This window comes from Lonchura striata, chromosome 3 (assembly GCF_046129695.1).
Source record: "Lonchura striata isolate bLonStr1 chromosome 3, bLonStr1.mat, whole genome shotgun sequence".
Taxonomy (NCBI): domain Eukaryota; kingdom Metazoa; phylum Chordata; class Aves; order Passeriformes; family Estrildidae; genus Lonchura; species Lonchura striata.
The window spans coordinates 10,188,146-10,202,003 of NC_134605.1; the positions used below are offsets into that span (position 1 = coordinate 10,188,146).

General features: G+C 37.1%; 1 protein-coding gene across 21 annotated transcripts in view; it reads left to right on the forward strand.

The window, feature by feature from the left end:
- Positions 1 to 13,858, forward strand: part of ESRRG (estrogen related receptor gamma) — a 400,282-nt gene that overhangs the window by 290,867 nt on the left and 95,557 nt on the right. The gene's annotated exons all lie outside the window — the stretch shown is intronic.

Genomic DNA, 13,858 nt, shown 5'->3' on the forward strand with positions numbered 1-13,858 from the left:
TCAAAACAATCTATGCAATTTTGCTTGGTCAGTGCTTGAAAACTCAGTTTTAGTAACTGATTTTTGCAAATGAGTTGGTGGTAATGCAAAACAGGGTAAGTATGCAGCTATTGGGGTAAAAATCCAAGAAACAGCATAGACCAGTGGTGAGATGATGGGCAAATCAGGCCTATCACGTATCTACAGACATATTCTTATTGGATTATACTTACTAAGAATAAACCTTGTTCTGTGCTACTGCTTTGGCAGATGCTACGATCCTGTGAGCCAAATCCTGCTGTCCTTAGTCTTACTTGAGCAAAACTCCTGTCAGATTCGATGGAGATATTGCCTCAGTAAGAACGGCAGGATTTGACCCTCTCTTCAGTGGTGATAGAAGAGTTCTTACTTGCCAAAATGCTCCTATAACTGACCTCTAGGAGCAGTTACATGAAAGTGAAATTATGAAGCTTAGATAAAATGTAAAAAGAAAGGGATGGCTGGGGGTGGCACATTTTGGAAGGGAATGTGCTTCTCTAGTATCTTTTTTATTAAGAAAAAACACTGTATCATTAGTTACCTTAATATACATATACATGGAGCAACTTCTTTGAAAATGAAACAGTGCTACCAAGAGCACATACAGGTGAATTAATTTAATCCTTTTCCTCTAAATTTTGAGGGCACTATTGTGCATCCATTAACATATATTAAAAAAATGTAGGCTGTGTGCAGCTTCTGGGACTGAAAGAGGAAGTTGTCTCCTCTACAAATAAGTAACTATCTGAGCAAATTTGTGTGCAGATTTACTGTTTCTGCATACAGTTTTGTTAACTGAGCTAATTTAGTTAGATAATACAGATGTACATTGTGAGTAATATTTTTTTTGTTTAAATGTTCATTGCCCATGGATTCAAATCATTCCCACAAGTTTTTTTAATAAAAATTGCATGAATTTTCTGCTCTAAAAGTACATACCTTTTTCTAAATGGCAAAATAACTAATTACTTTGAAAATACAGTGTTGTTCATCTACCACCTATTATAACAACCTGCAAGAACCTATAAGGGCATTTTATTTCCCCCCCCCCTTTAGTGGCCACTTTTTAAATCATTCTGATTCACAGCACATTTGTAAGACTGTACTTGTAGTAATTATTTTTTTTCTTGTTGAAAGGTAGTTTTAGAGATGGGTGTTGTTGTTTTAACCTATGGGAAAGTCTGGAGATGAGTTTTTGACTTGGACCACATTTTTTATGTACAGAATTAATGAAGATAATATACTGACTTCTTTTGTGTGTAAAGTGGTAAAAATTTATTGATGAGCATGGACTTAAAAGAAGCTGAAATTATTCTTGCTGTATCTCAAGTGTTTCTTTATGTACAGACAAGGATTTCTGTCCCATGCAGCATGTCAGAGATCATGCTGCAGTAAATCTATTCAAATGTAAACCTGTTCAATTCAATTACGAGTTTATAATAAAATTTGCTGCTGCAGCCTCCACGTTTGTCACAGCAGTCTCTACATGCTGATGGCACAGCATGCCTGGAAATTGACAGCCTAAATCTATTTACAAAAAAAATTTAGTTGCAGACCTGAAATAAAATCAAGTTTAAGCAGCTTTGCGAGGAGCATCACATTCCTTACAAGAACAACACATCTGCCAGGGTGCATCTTCTCCAGAAATCTTACCTTGTTTGTGGAGAGTTTTCTTGTAGAAATTTATCCTTAACAAACAGTTTTTAAGTGTAATCCAAAGTGAAACAATTATCAGATATTGTGCTTCCCTTCACATTGGAAAGGACTTTACTACATTGTCATTTTGTGAATTGTCATATGAATTTCGTGGTAGTAATCACAGTGCTGGAAACAGATTCTGGGTTTTAGCTTGGCTTGTAGGGCAAGGTCCAAAAACCACTTACAAGAAGTATATAGAGTGGCTTCCTTTCAACATCTGCATGTTGGATCATTTATGTGACAAGAGAATGGTGTTAGGGTAGTGAGGCTGTGTTTTAGGGTCAAATCCTGGTAAGCAATTGGATTTCTGGTCACATGAAGTACAATGTGGAGTAGGCATTTTCTGTACATATTCTCATGGATGTTGGTGGGGCTTAACCAGCAGCACCTAGATCAAGATTCTTAATAATTTGTAAGATGTGGGCCAGGAGCCAGAGAAGGAATTCTACTGCAATGCCATGCTGGGCTGGGCTGGAGTGGGATTTTGGCCCTGGCATCTCCTGTTGAATATAATAAAAAAGTTTGTACAGACTGATCTGGAGGAACACCTCATTTTGTTTCAGCCCATGGACTATTACTTGAAAACATGAACGGGTCTATGGATGGCTTTTGAGGATGTTTTACTTCATAATGTAACATTCAGCAGAGGCTGATGAGCTTTTAGGCACAGGACAAATATGAAGGTGTTGTTTTCCTTTACTTTTCTAGGTAAGGGTTATTAGCAGCAAAGCAGAATACATCGTACTCAAAGAAGAAAATTTATATTTTTCTATATTTAATTTTGTGTCAGTGTTACAAAAAATCAGGTTTTCAATTATCACAATTGATTCTTCTACTGAAATGCAGTTTCTTTGACTGCACTTATGTTTTGGTGGGTTGTCTCAGATTCATGAGAACAGATGAAACAACATTAAAGATTCTTGTATAGTCTAAGGAAGAAACTTTTCAAATACATCCCTTGAGATTTCTTGAAATAATATTGCAATTGATAAAAGGGTGCAGGGAGACATGTACAACAATTTGCCCTTTTTAAAAATGAACATTTTTAAGATATTCAGGAGTTTGCAGTTCTGTTGGGTTATAATCTGTCTTTTAAGTTTGGCCTTTCAAACTCTTTGGAAGCCAGTGATTAGTTTGCTTCAGGTGGTAGAATTAAATCTGTGTTCATGTGCAAGATTGGGTATTTTGGCTATTTCCCTTTTTATACAGCTAGTTGGATTGAGAAAAAGGGGTTGATTTTTTTTCTTTTCTAAGAAGAAAAATTGAATGTAGAACTACATAGGATGGTATGGGCAATCTTAAGTAGATATTCGACTTTTTTTTTTCCTCTTGCTAGGTGATCTGAGTAGAATTCAACTTCTAATCTTTAATTAGTGCTATATGCCTATTAGTAATATTTGTGGGACTATTTACTAGCATATGTTTGTGGTAGAAGATATTATTCCAAGTTTATTATAGGACAGATCTTGCTCTTAAGAGCTTCCTGTGTGTAATAATTCCAATGGAGTAATTATTCCAAAATAAAAACACTTTTTGTTTCAGATGGAGCATTTGTATAACTGTTTTTACCAGAGGTTATTCCATATGTTTTAATTTTCTCTATAGAGTTCTACCTACCCCTGTATTGTAGGGAGGTTAAAAACTACAGTTCAGAGAAGAATCTGTTGAGTGGCACTAATGCAGCTTTTAGACCATCTGGAATATTGTATCCTGTTTTAGCTCTCACAGTTCTGTGCAGTTCTAGTTTGTATTTCTTACAGGACTGTTGATACCAAAACATCTCCCATGTATCTTGCACTTCTGGTATTTATGTGTTTTCAGAATTTGTTATGGACTCTGTGCAGTGGCTGATCTGCATTGCTTATTATTACAGAAAGTCTAATTCCTAAATGAGTGATACGTGGGTAAAAATGGAAGTCTATATTAAAAGTAAAGTATACTAAAATAAAATGGCATGGGTCACTTCATGTAAGTGTATTTGTATTTTCCTTAGGAATGGATGGTCTTTACAAATTATCGTCAGTCACTTGGTACCCAGTTAGAATAGGCAGAGTAACAAAATTCCAGTTTAATTAGTCCTGCTATTACAAATGAGAAGCCAGACCTTCACCAAGTATTAATGGAAGCTCTTAGAGCTGTGTTAGATTTCTGCTCATTTGGTGGGTTTAGCAATCTGTGCTATGAGGAAATCAGCAATATACCTTTTTGTGTCTGTTAATCTTCACAGTTGCTTGTACATGAGCCATCACTCAGGTTCTAAAAATGAACAGAAACTCTCTGAGCTTTTCATCTGGCAGTGCTGACTTGAGGTGTGACCCTTCCCAATCACAGCAGAGCAGTTTGCATGTTGTACTTGCACTTCTCTATGAGTAGCCCTCAACACTTCTCATTCATTAGTTTGCGTGGGTTTTTTGAAAATTCATACAGGCCCTCCTAGAGACCTCAGCATCCCTAGGGAAATGGTAAAGAAGTAGTTAGAATCTGTTATGCAAAGAAATCCTGGACTTGTAAGTGTTTTTCTTTAGCTGTGATCTGAAGAAAAGCAATTACTGACAGTTTTAAAAATGCTTGAACATTTTAGATGCTCATGTAATGAACCAGAAGATTATTACACATGAGTTACACTTTTTCTGAACATGCTAAAATTGAGGGTCTCTAAAATATTTTGCTTCACACTTTGAGATTTCATTACAAATATAAAAATACATTATACATACCAATATAAGAGTACATTTTTAGAAAGAGATATGTGTATTTTAAAGCACAAATTACTGAGTTTATTATGGAAAGATTACTGTGTGAACATCTTTGGCTTGTGTTAAGCAGCAGATCGGATTAAATTATCATATTGATCCTTTCTGGCTTTGACAGTCTATGAAAATGAATCCAATACAGCAAGGAGAACAGGCAGCTTGAGTTTGTCTTACATAAAGAGATGCGTGATATGCAGAGGAGCAGATTAATGGATTCTCTCTCAAAATAATAAATAAAACTAAGCAATCTTCTTTATGACTAAAATTGTGTTATCACCTATGATTTGAGGGTAGTGAAAAAGCCTGCTTAATAGGATTCCTTATAACAACATCTCTTTTGAAAAGACCTGTGCATCAGACATTGCAAAGGTAAATTTCTCTTACAAGTCTAATACCATTAGTCTGCCAAAATGAAAGCAGAAATTATTGTGGACGAAGTTTTAGTTTCTGCTGTCTTTAGAAATCAGAACAAAGGAAAGGAGAAAGCATTAATGGTATTCAAAGAAAATATTTCTGTACAGGATGACAGTTAATAGAGCAGCAGTGACCTCAGTGATATTTCTTATGCTCTCTATCGTAATATTACACTTAAGGAGCTTCTCCATTAATGCAGGATATTAAACAAACCTCCTGTGTTATAACATCAAGAGATAACATAGTGTGTCTTCTGTTGATGTCTCAGCTCTCTTCTATGTTTCAGTGTATTATAAAGGAGTTTGGTTTCTAGTGCAGATATTTTTTTGAAGTGTTTCTTTTCCTCTCCTATTCATTCCTTTCCCCCTTTCTTTACTTCCTTCCCTATTCACCCATTCCCCCCTTTTATTTTCCCTTTCCTTCACTTTTATTTCTTCCTTTCCCATTTTTCTTTCCCCGTTTCCCTTTGCACTCCCTTTCTTTCTTCCATTCAGCATGTGCTTGGATTAATATATACTGGGACCTGTTAAATCTCCTTGGAAACAATAGAAGCTAATCTCTAAGTGCTGTTGGTGTTCATAAGTAGGCTTCTTTGCTCCTAACCAAAATGTGACCTGATAGCCCAGTTCACACATTAGAACTGACAGCCCAATTTGTCTGCCCTAAAATGCAGCTCATGACTATCCACTCTCCGTAACTGATGAAGGACAAACTATTCAAGTTAGTGTTTATAGTCAGCTCAAGCAACTAGCATTTCTATTAATCCACTAGAAAAATACCCCAGAACAAGCAAATATTAGGGATGTGGATATTTTCCTCAAGTCACACAAAAGCACCTACAGCTCCTACCAAGTGTTGACCTCCTGAGAAGCTTTCATGGTGCTTGTGTTCCAGTGCTGTGCCACTCTGGTTTGTGTTCTGTCTCTGAATATTTTGGGAAATAAAACTGATATCCCAGCAGTTCACTGGACTTGGTCTTCAAATAAAATATCTCTCTTTCTACGTAAATTTTTGTTTTACTGCTGCCCATTTATACAAATGCTCCCCTTGCATAAAAGAGAAGTTACGAAGTGGATGTGTGGAGAAAGCAATATTGTTTGTAAGTCTGAGTTTGAGAACTGTTTACATTTCTTGGCTTTACACAGATCCATAAGTGGGGACATTTTTGTGTTAACATTTGCAAATCTGAGGTCAGAGCTGTTTGCTGGCTCACTCACAGCAGCTTCCTTGAGATTAACTGTTAGGTTAGGTCTGCTCACACAATCGTTGCTGCTGAGAATCCCAGTGACAGCAGTTGTTTGCAGGGTCAGACAAGCAAAGAATACTTTCAACCTAAAGTTACTTTGTACTTTTGTTAATGAGTTTGGAGGATTCTGAATAGGATTAAATTTTACTGCAATTTTCTTAGTGCACATACCTTACAATACTCAGAATTGGAAGGAGTAGGTTCTGCAGTTCCATGAGACTACTTAAATTACTACTAAAAATTAATCACTTTATACTAATATTTTCTCATCATTATCTGAGGTGGTTAACTGCACATCCTCATTTGTCATATTTCTTCTTTGGATCCTAAAATAAGGAAGCAGTATTTTCTAGAAAATATTCCATTGTCTGCAAAACATGTTTGTCATGCAGTATTGAACATTTGCTTATGCACTGGAAGTATAGTGACAGCAATATAAGAGACAAATCTGAAGGATGCAGGACTTTTCCCATGATCTCACAGACAAGTAGCTGCCTTTCATTCTTGGTCTCTGCCACCCATAAACACACACATCAAATGTGGTACTGCCCCTTATTGCAGAGTTCTTGAATTCTTGCACATGGGTCATGCCTCATTTTAAATAAGTCTCATTTTGTAAAGAGTAACATTAATGTAATTAGTATTCTTCACTTCTTTCTGTTTCTATTGTGCAGATACCTGTACATCCCCTGCTTGGGTAGAATAGGTGTAGGATCTCTGGTAGAAGTGCATTTAAAGGTAGTACATATCCTTATCTCTTAAAGTGCCACTCTGGAGCCAGCCTTTCTGTATTTTACTCAGCCCTTGCCTGGGTAGCACTTGCAGCTCCTCACTAAGACTCTGGCTGTGTAAAACCTTTGTCAAAACAACAGGATGTATGGTAGGATTATTTGGGGTGAGGGCTGAAATGATGCAGATGCTGTTAACTAGAACCCATGTGGCAGGTGTACAGGCAGATTTCTGCCACTTGAGATGGATTGGCACTGAAAAGCTGAGTGGTTGAGGAACTCTCTTGGCCTCTTCACTCAGTCAAAGCAATAAATGTGTTGAGAAATAAGAACATTTCCACCTGCAGTTGTTACATCTGATCTCATATAGTGTTATCTCTGAAATATTTCACACTTCTAAATCTCTACTGTCTTAAAAAAAAAAGTTAGAGATTTTAGACATTAATATAACCAAGCCACAGTCTTCTCTCTGACCAGTCATTGCCCTTTTATAAGCTGAGGAGTTATTGCAAATGGTAAGCCTCTGCCAGTTCTACTCACTGAGTCACTGGAATATGAAGTTGGAATATTATTTCATTTGGTGTTTGTAATGTGGCTTTTGTGGTTGAAAGTCAGCAGCCTGAATTCTGAAATAAATGTGATCATCTGGAATGAATTGTCTCTTTGTCAGGTTTTGCCATGCTTACTAGCTATTCTAATAATAGATCTCATCTAACCAGCTTTTTCTTTTTTTTTTTTTTTCTTTCTTTTTTGTTTTCTTTTCTTTGGATATTTATATGACAGAAAAGGGAAATTATGAGAGGAGTCTGTTGTGCTCACAGTAGTTGCTTAATATAGCTATTAATCTTTATAAATGAAAAAACATAGTTTTATTTTAAGCCTCAATAGTCTTTTATTAGATAAATGATTCTGGAGAAAGTCAAACACAGCTATGTTAAATATATACACTTACTGAATAATATCAATATTTTCCTTTTTGCTCTTTATTGTTCCAGCAAAGTTAATACGTGTATCTGTTTTTCTCTTAAGTATCTGGTTTACATCTCAGGATCATCAGGTCTAAGATGATTTACAGTTTTGGTGTAGCAGATCCAAAATCAACATTCCATACAACTTGCTTGCATGGGGTCTTCCTGCAGTCCATGTTAAAACAGTTAATGATTAAAATACTTAATTTAGAAAAATTGAAATACTTTCTAAAAGGAAGTCTGCGTGATACTGTCCCTTAATAAGCTTAACTCCCTTTAGTCAGCAATGTAAAAATTACTTCACCAATGCCCTGTCTCTTTCTAATACTCCTTTCAGTTCCATGGGTGGGTGACTGAAGATGAGCCACATCTTTTGTTCTGATCTGAATCAATCAACAGATCAGTCTTATTTGTTCAACACTTGTACAGTCACATGTTGCTTTTCATGACAGTCTGCCAGATAGTGTTTACAGTGGTCTGCAGCATCTGAAGTTCCTATGTTCTGTCTCATTTTCATGTTTTCTGTAGTTCAATCCAAGCTTTATAAGTGGGCACCTGAGATTTCATTGCATGGTCAATCTCAGTGGATAACATTTGGGAAGAGCATCTTGTTCTAAGTCACCAGAACTGCATTTCTGGATAGGAAATGGTATCAGTTATGGTTAGATTACTTAAGAGATGGCATAAATGCACTTTGGATCCAAGTGTACCTGCATGTTACTGGTGAAGTGTTAAGAGAAGTCTTCCTCTGTATTGATTTTTCAGGTCACAAGCCACTTCCTGGTTTCCCTGTCAAACTTTTAATGAAAGCTCTTAAGTTTCCAATTTGAAGACAGAATAGACGGCTAAATGTCAAAAAAAAAAAAAAAAGGAAAATGAATGTTTCCCTTAAAAAGTAGCAGTCTGTTTTATAATACCAGTTTAAATGCATTCTTGCTCAAAGATGTATTAGAAAGTTTCTGTTGAGTTATAAATCAGGTGAAGAATTAAGCTGAGATAATAAGGGACTGAATAAGCTCTTCCTTCTCAACAGCCCTCAAGAACATCACCCAAAGTACAAGTCTCTGACTGTATTTCAGACAGAAAGAAGCTGGAACACCTCTTGAGTCTGGTGTTCACAGCCACAGTCTTTGCTGGTCTTCCATCTGCTGGAGTGTGGATCCACATGGCCATTGCTTGATCCTGCATGAAATACAGAGAGATGAAGTAATTGGAGAACAAAGCCCCAGATTAGCTAAGATGACATAAGGATCCTTCTCTTTTCTCTTTTTATCTTCTGTCACTTTCATGACTTTCTATTCATTTTCCTCTTCCAAACCATGATTGTATCAGAAGAATGCTGATGTGAAAATAGTTGCTGTGAGCACATATCCTCCAAGCAGGTTTTTTTTTCTGGCCAGGTGGGAGAGAGAATCATGAATTTCTTGAGGTTTTTGGTAGCTGACTAGTCAGGCTGAATGACTGTATTTCTTCTGGGCATCCTGGTATTGCTGGAGATATCCATCCTGGCAGGATGCTTCAGCTCATCTCCAGTTAAAATACTTGTTATGGAAGTATTCTTAAACACAGCTAATTAATGAAGTTAGGAAAAGCATTTGAATGCAGAATGTTAAGGCTTCCAACATTAGTGCTCCTCTCTAGGGAGGTCTGTGTGCAATGAGAAAGCATTTGGAATGTTAGCAATCCATCCCATTTTGTTTCCATTTGTTTTCTCTAATTTCCTTTTTTAATGCTGGTTAGCTGAAATAAGTCCTTTTTCCCTCTTCACTGTTCCCTCCCCCTTTATGGAATAGCCCATGCCACGTGCCTGTAAAGTGGCTTCTTGGGAATTTGCAAGTCTTTGAATGTGTTATCTGATTAAAGGGATGTATGTGTCTTTAATTCTCGTCTGCAGTTTCACCTCTGACCCCATCTGTTAAAGTGGAAAGGAGCTGAGAGTCAGCAAAGTCTCAGATTCAACCCAGATAACCTGCAGTGTGCACATTTGAATGCTTTAACTCCTTGGTTGCCCCTGAAAATTACATACTTAATTAAGTGACAGATTTCACTGGAAAATGTGGAGGGTCTGAGACAGGTGAATTGTTATTTTGTTGATGTGCTTATGGTAGGATAATTTAGTCCTGGCTTTGCCTTTTCTTTAAAGAAGGAAAAAACAGAGGTGTGGCATAAATGTGTGCAAGGTCTTGTTCACACGTGTGTATTTTCATTTATGTATTATTTTAATATACCAGTTTTTTGCTTACAGGAGTGAAAAGTCAAGCCCCCATTTCTACTTCCTTTTTGAAAAGGAAGCTGAATTACATGGTTGGAAATGATGTTGCAGTTTTGGGTGGGATTTTTAAATACCCCTGAATAAGGCGGTAGAAGTAATGTCATTGAAAGATATAAGTAGATGACATGAGGGTCATTTACATTATATTTTGTTAATATTGTGCTTTTTTTGCAGAACAGTGTAATTGGGGTGTTTTTTTCTGCTTTACAGATAGATATTACAAGTGATGAGAATATCCCACTATGTTTGGACCTGTGGGTGTTTTGATTTTTCCTCTGGCTATTTTCTTTTCTAGCTTTCAGACACTCTTAAAACTGAAAGGATTTTCAGTATCCCAGATCCATCCCTGTTCTCTGAAAGCTAGTGCCAAATTCTTCCCCCACTTACATCTGTTCAACTTCGGTGGTTTTACTTATGCTATGTGGCTGTAACAATGCAGAATTTGTCCTAATCTGCCCTTTCTTTTTCAATGGAGAATATGCACACGCAAAATGTACGTGAACACAGTAAGTTGAAATGCAAATAGAAAAAACATATGTATTATTTTGCGTGTGTGTGTGTACACACTCATAGATAAACAGCACACAGATAGGTTTGATAGTATATCTACTGTACATAATATTGTAAATGGTATCTTGCTGTGCTGGAATCCAGGCAATATGAGTTCAGTACTAAAGTGTTCAAGTTGCACCTGAGCTAGCTGGAGCCTGCCAGCCTCTGCAAGCCCACTGAGAGCATCTGTCTCGCCACCACCTTGCTCACGCTGTGTCCTCTGCAGGCTCTCCGATTCTTCCGACTATGAGCATAAATCATCCACCTGTCAGGAGCTCGAGCTGCCTGGATTATGCAATGCCTGCCTTCATTTGGAGGTGGTGTGAGCAGAAGATTGCGGCAAATGGTTTGCATTCATTTTAATGCTGCTCCCGCATCTCTTCAGCTTTAATGAGGGTTCAGGGTGGTGACAACTCCCTGAGACAATGAAAGTCCTAGAGACCCAAGCTTTCTTTGTGCATTTGTACGGCCTAGTTTAGATTTTTTTTTTTTTTTTGGCTTTTTTCCCCCTCCCTTCCCCCACGCACCCCCCCCACAAGAAATGAATGGCTTGAAAATTGAGGCAGAGAACTGGTACTGCACAAAGCCAGCTGTCCATAGCTCTGCTTTTTGGCCTTGTAATACTTCCCTCCAGCTGAGCAATGAAGAATTTCAAAATCAGTCATGTTTAATGTTGATTGTCCATTTGTGCTGTCTAAAGCTGCATAGTGCCTAGTTGGCTTCACTTAAAAAAAAATCTTTAGTAATCCTACCTTTGCATATTTTTCAGTTACAGGTGTATCAAATTACATAATCAAGATTGGCATACCATATTGTATATTACAAATTTAAAACATAGATCCTCTATATTAAGGTCTCCTTGTATTAACAAAATAAAAAATAGACTTCCAGTAAAATTGTCTTATTTCTGCTTGGTAGACCTGAATTAATCAAATTCCTTGTTCACTCATAATTTTCATCATGAATTATAGGCAGAATAAATATTGGTATTTATTCATCTGTGTAAGCAGAAGGAGAAAAAAGAAGGTTGGGAGACAAAAGCAGAGAAGTCCTTTCAAAGACAAATGTTGAAGGTGGTGAAGGGGTAAAGATAATTTGTGCCTTCACACCTGTAGTATCTGTGTGCTCCTAACTTCATACAAATCCCATCAGATTCTTTCAGGTGCAGCCTTTAGGCTGTAACCCTATGTTACAGGTATGTATGTTTGTCAACCTTATATTCTTAGTGGCCTGAAAAACACGTGGTGGTAGTAATAGTAAAATACTTAATTTTGATACTATTCAGTAGTTAGTAAGAGAAGTCTATGTTTAGCATCCTAATGCTACAGGTTTGCTGTTTTTCACCATATTTAAGGAAACAAGCTTTTTCAGTACTTTTGAAACACCTTGGGTTTGTGTAGCATGATTTTTCTGCAGCAAATGTGTCATGGTCATGAGCTTGTCAAAATTTTTTCAGGGAATATTTTTTATATGTTTTAGAGAACACCTGTGATGTGTAGAGTAATAGCCCCATTTTACAATATTAAACCACAGAGAAAGAGAACAAGAGTTGCTTAGTAAAAGTCACATGTGGTGTTAGAAGCACAGTTAGAAGTGGAACTTCTGCTCTGAGGTTAATGTGTCTTTCAGCCTGGGACTTCAAAGTCCAGCCATGTCCACCCCTTTCTCACCGAGTGATTGAAACAGAGAAAGGTTTATTGCTTGTTCATTTGGGTTTTACATTTCTCTTTTTAACACTTCCCTTTACATGTGAACTCCTCAATCAGCTACTGGTGAAAAGTAACCTAAAAGGTGAATTGAAATTAAGGGCAGATTTTGCCAACAGGGAAAATAAGGCACTGTATTTCAGTGTACCTCTGTATTTTCCACTGATATTAACAGAAGATGCTTAGACAAATGGAGAGGAATCTTGTGTTGCCAAAATATTCAAATTTTTCTCTCAGTGAAAATTTCCCCAGCTGACAGGTAGCACTAGTGGCAGCTGAATGTGAAATACAGTGTGTGGAGCACACGCTCCTGAGTTGCAGCAGTGCTTGGAAGCTCTGCCTGTGTCTCTATTCTGCCACCAGAATTTCATGCAACTTGGTCGTACTTAACTAGGACCACACAGAGCAGGGAGGTTTTTTAATAGGCTGTTTGGAGAAGAGTGGAGACCCTAGAGTGTGTAGACGTTGAGATCTTTACTGGGAGCCTTATTTGCTTTTGGTTGCAAGCTACCCTTCCATGCCATTCCCTCCCCCCTCCAGTTTTAATTTGATGGAAAGCCAGCAGTACTGCAGTTTTATGCAAAGCCTCCAGTGAACTCCAAAAATATTATTATTTCTCACTTTGTCTTTACAGACAACTTTAAAATTTTATGCGTCAGAATACAGGATTATCTGAAGACACAAATGCAACACAACACTGACAAAATCAGATGAAAAATCTCACTCTTTTAGCTATGAAGAAATTAGATTTATCATCAGAAAAGCATTCTCTTTTCATTTTCTGAAAGGTGCTTTTTGACAGACCCTTTGCAGTGGACGTCATGCTCACAAAACATGCTGTCACAGGGCTATTTGAATATGGTGACAGGCTCATTATCATGTTGAAGACAACTGACAACACTGCAGAGTAGAAATGGACAGGCTTGCCAATCAGCTGTTGAAAGGATTGCTGTTGAAATAGAGGTTTTTTTTGTTCTGAGAACAGTAGTACAAATTGACTACATTAATTCTTTTTATTATGGTTGCATACACTGTAGTTAAGGGTCCATCACTGTTTCCATTATAAATCCCTGTTTTCAAGGATTTATTAGTAGACCATAAAAATGGTTCCTGTTGAAATTTTGCATTAAAAATATATATTACCCTAGCATAACAAAATTTCTGTGGTAACTGTGTGGAGGTGGGAGGGCAGAGAAAGAGGGATTGACTGATTTTCAGCTGAAAATTGCATAAAGCTGAATGCATTATTATTTTTATAGAATCTTAGATGTCCAAGAGTTTTATAGACAGGTTTGTGCCTCGGGAGTTTACAATTTCAGAATGTGGTGCTGCCAACACTTATTATGGGGTGGGATTTTCCTGGTAGTTTCACTGGAATCAGTAAAGTACCAAACGTTATCTGCTGTAGTAGGTATTTGCAGATTCAGGTTGAGTAGTCAAATGATCTTGAAAAGTTATTTTGCCTTTTCTTGGACCTCAAAAATAGTCAGGTTGGGTTTGTTT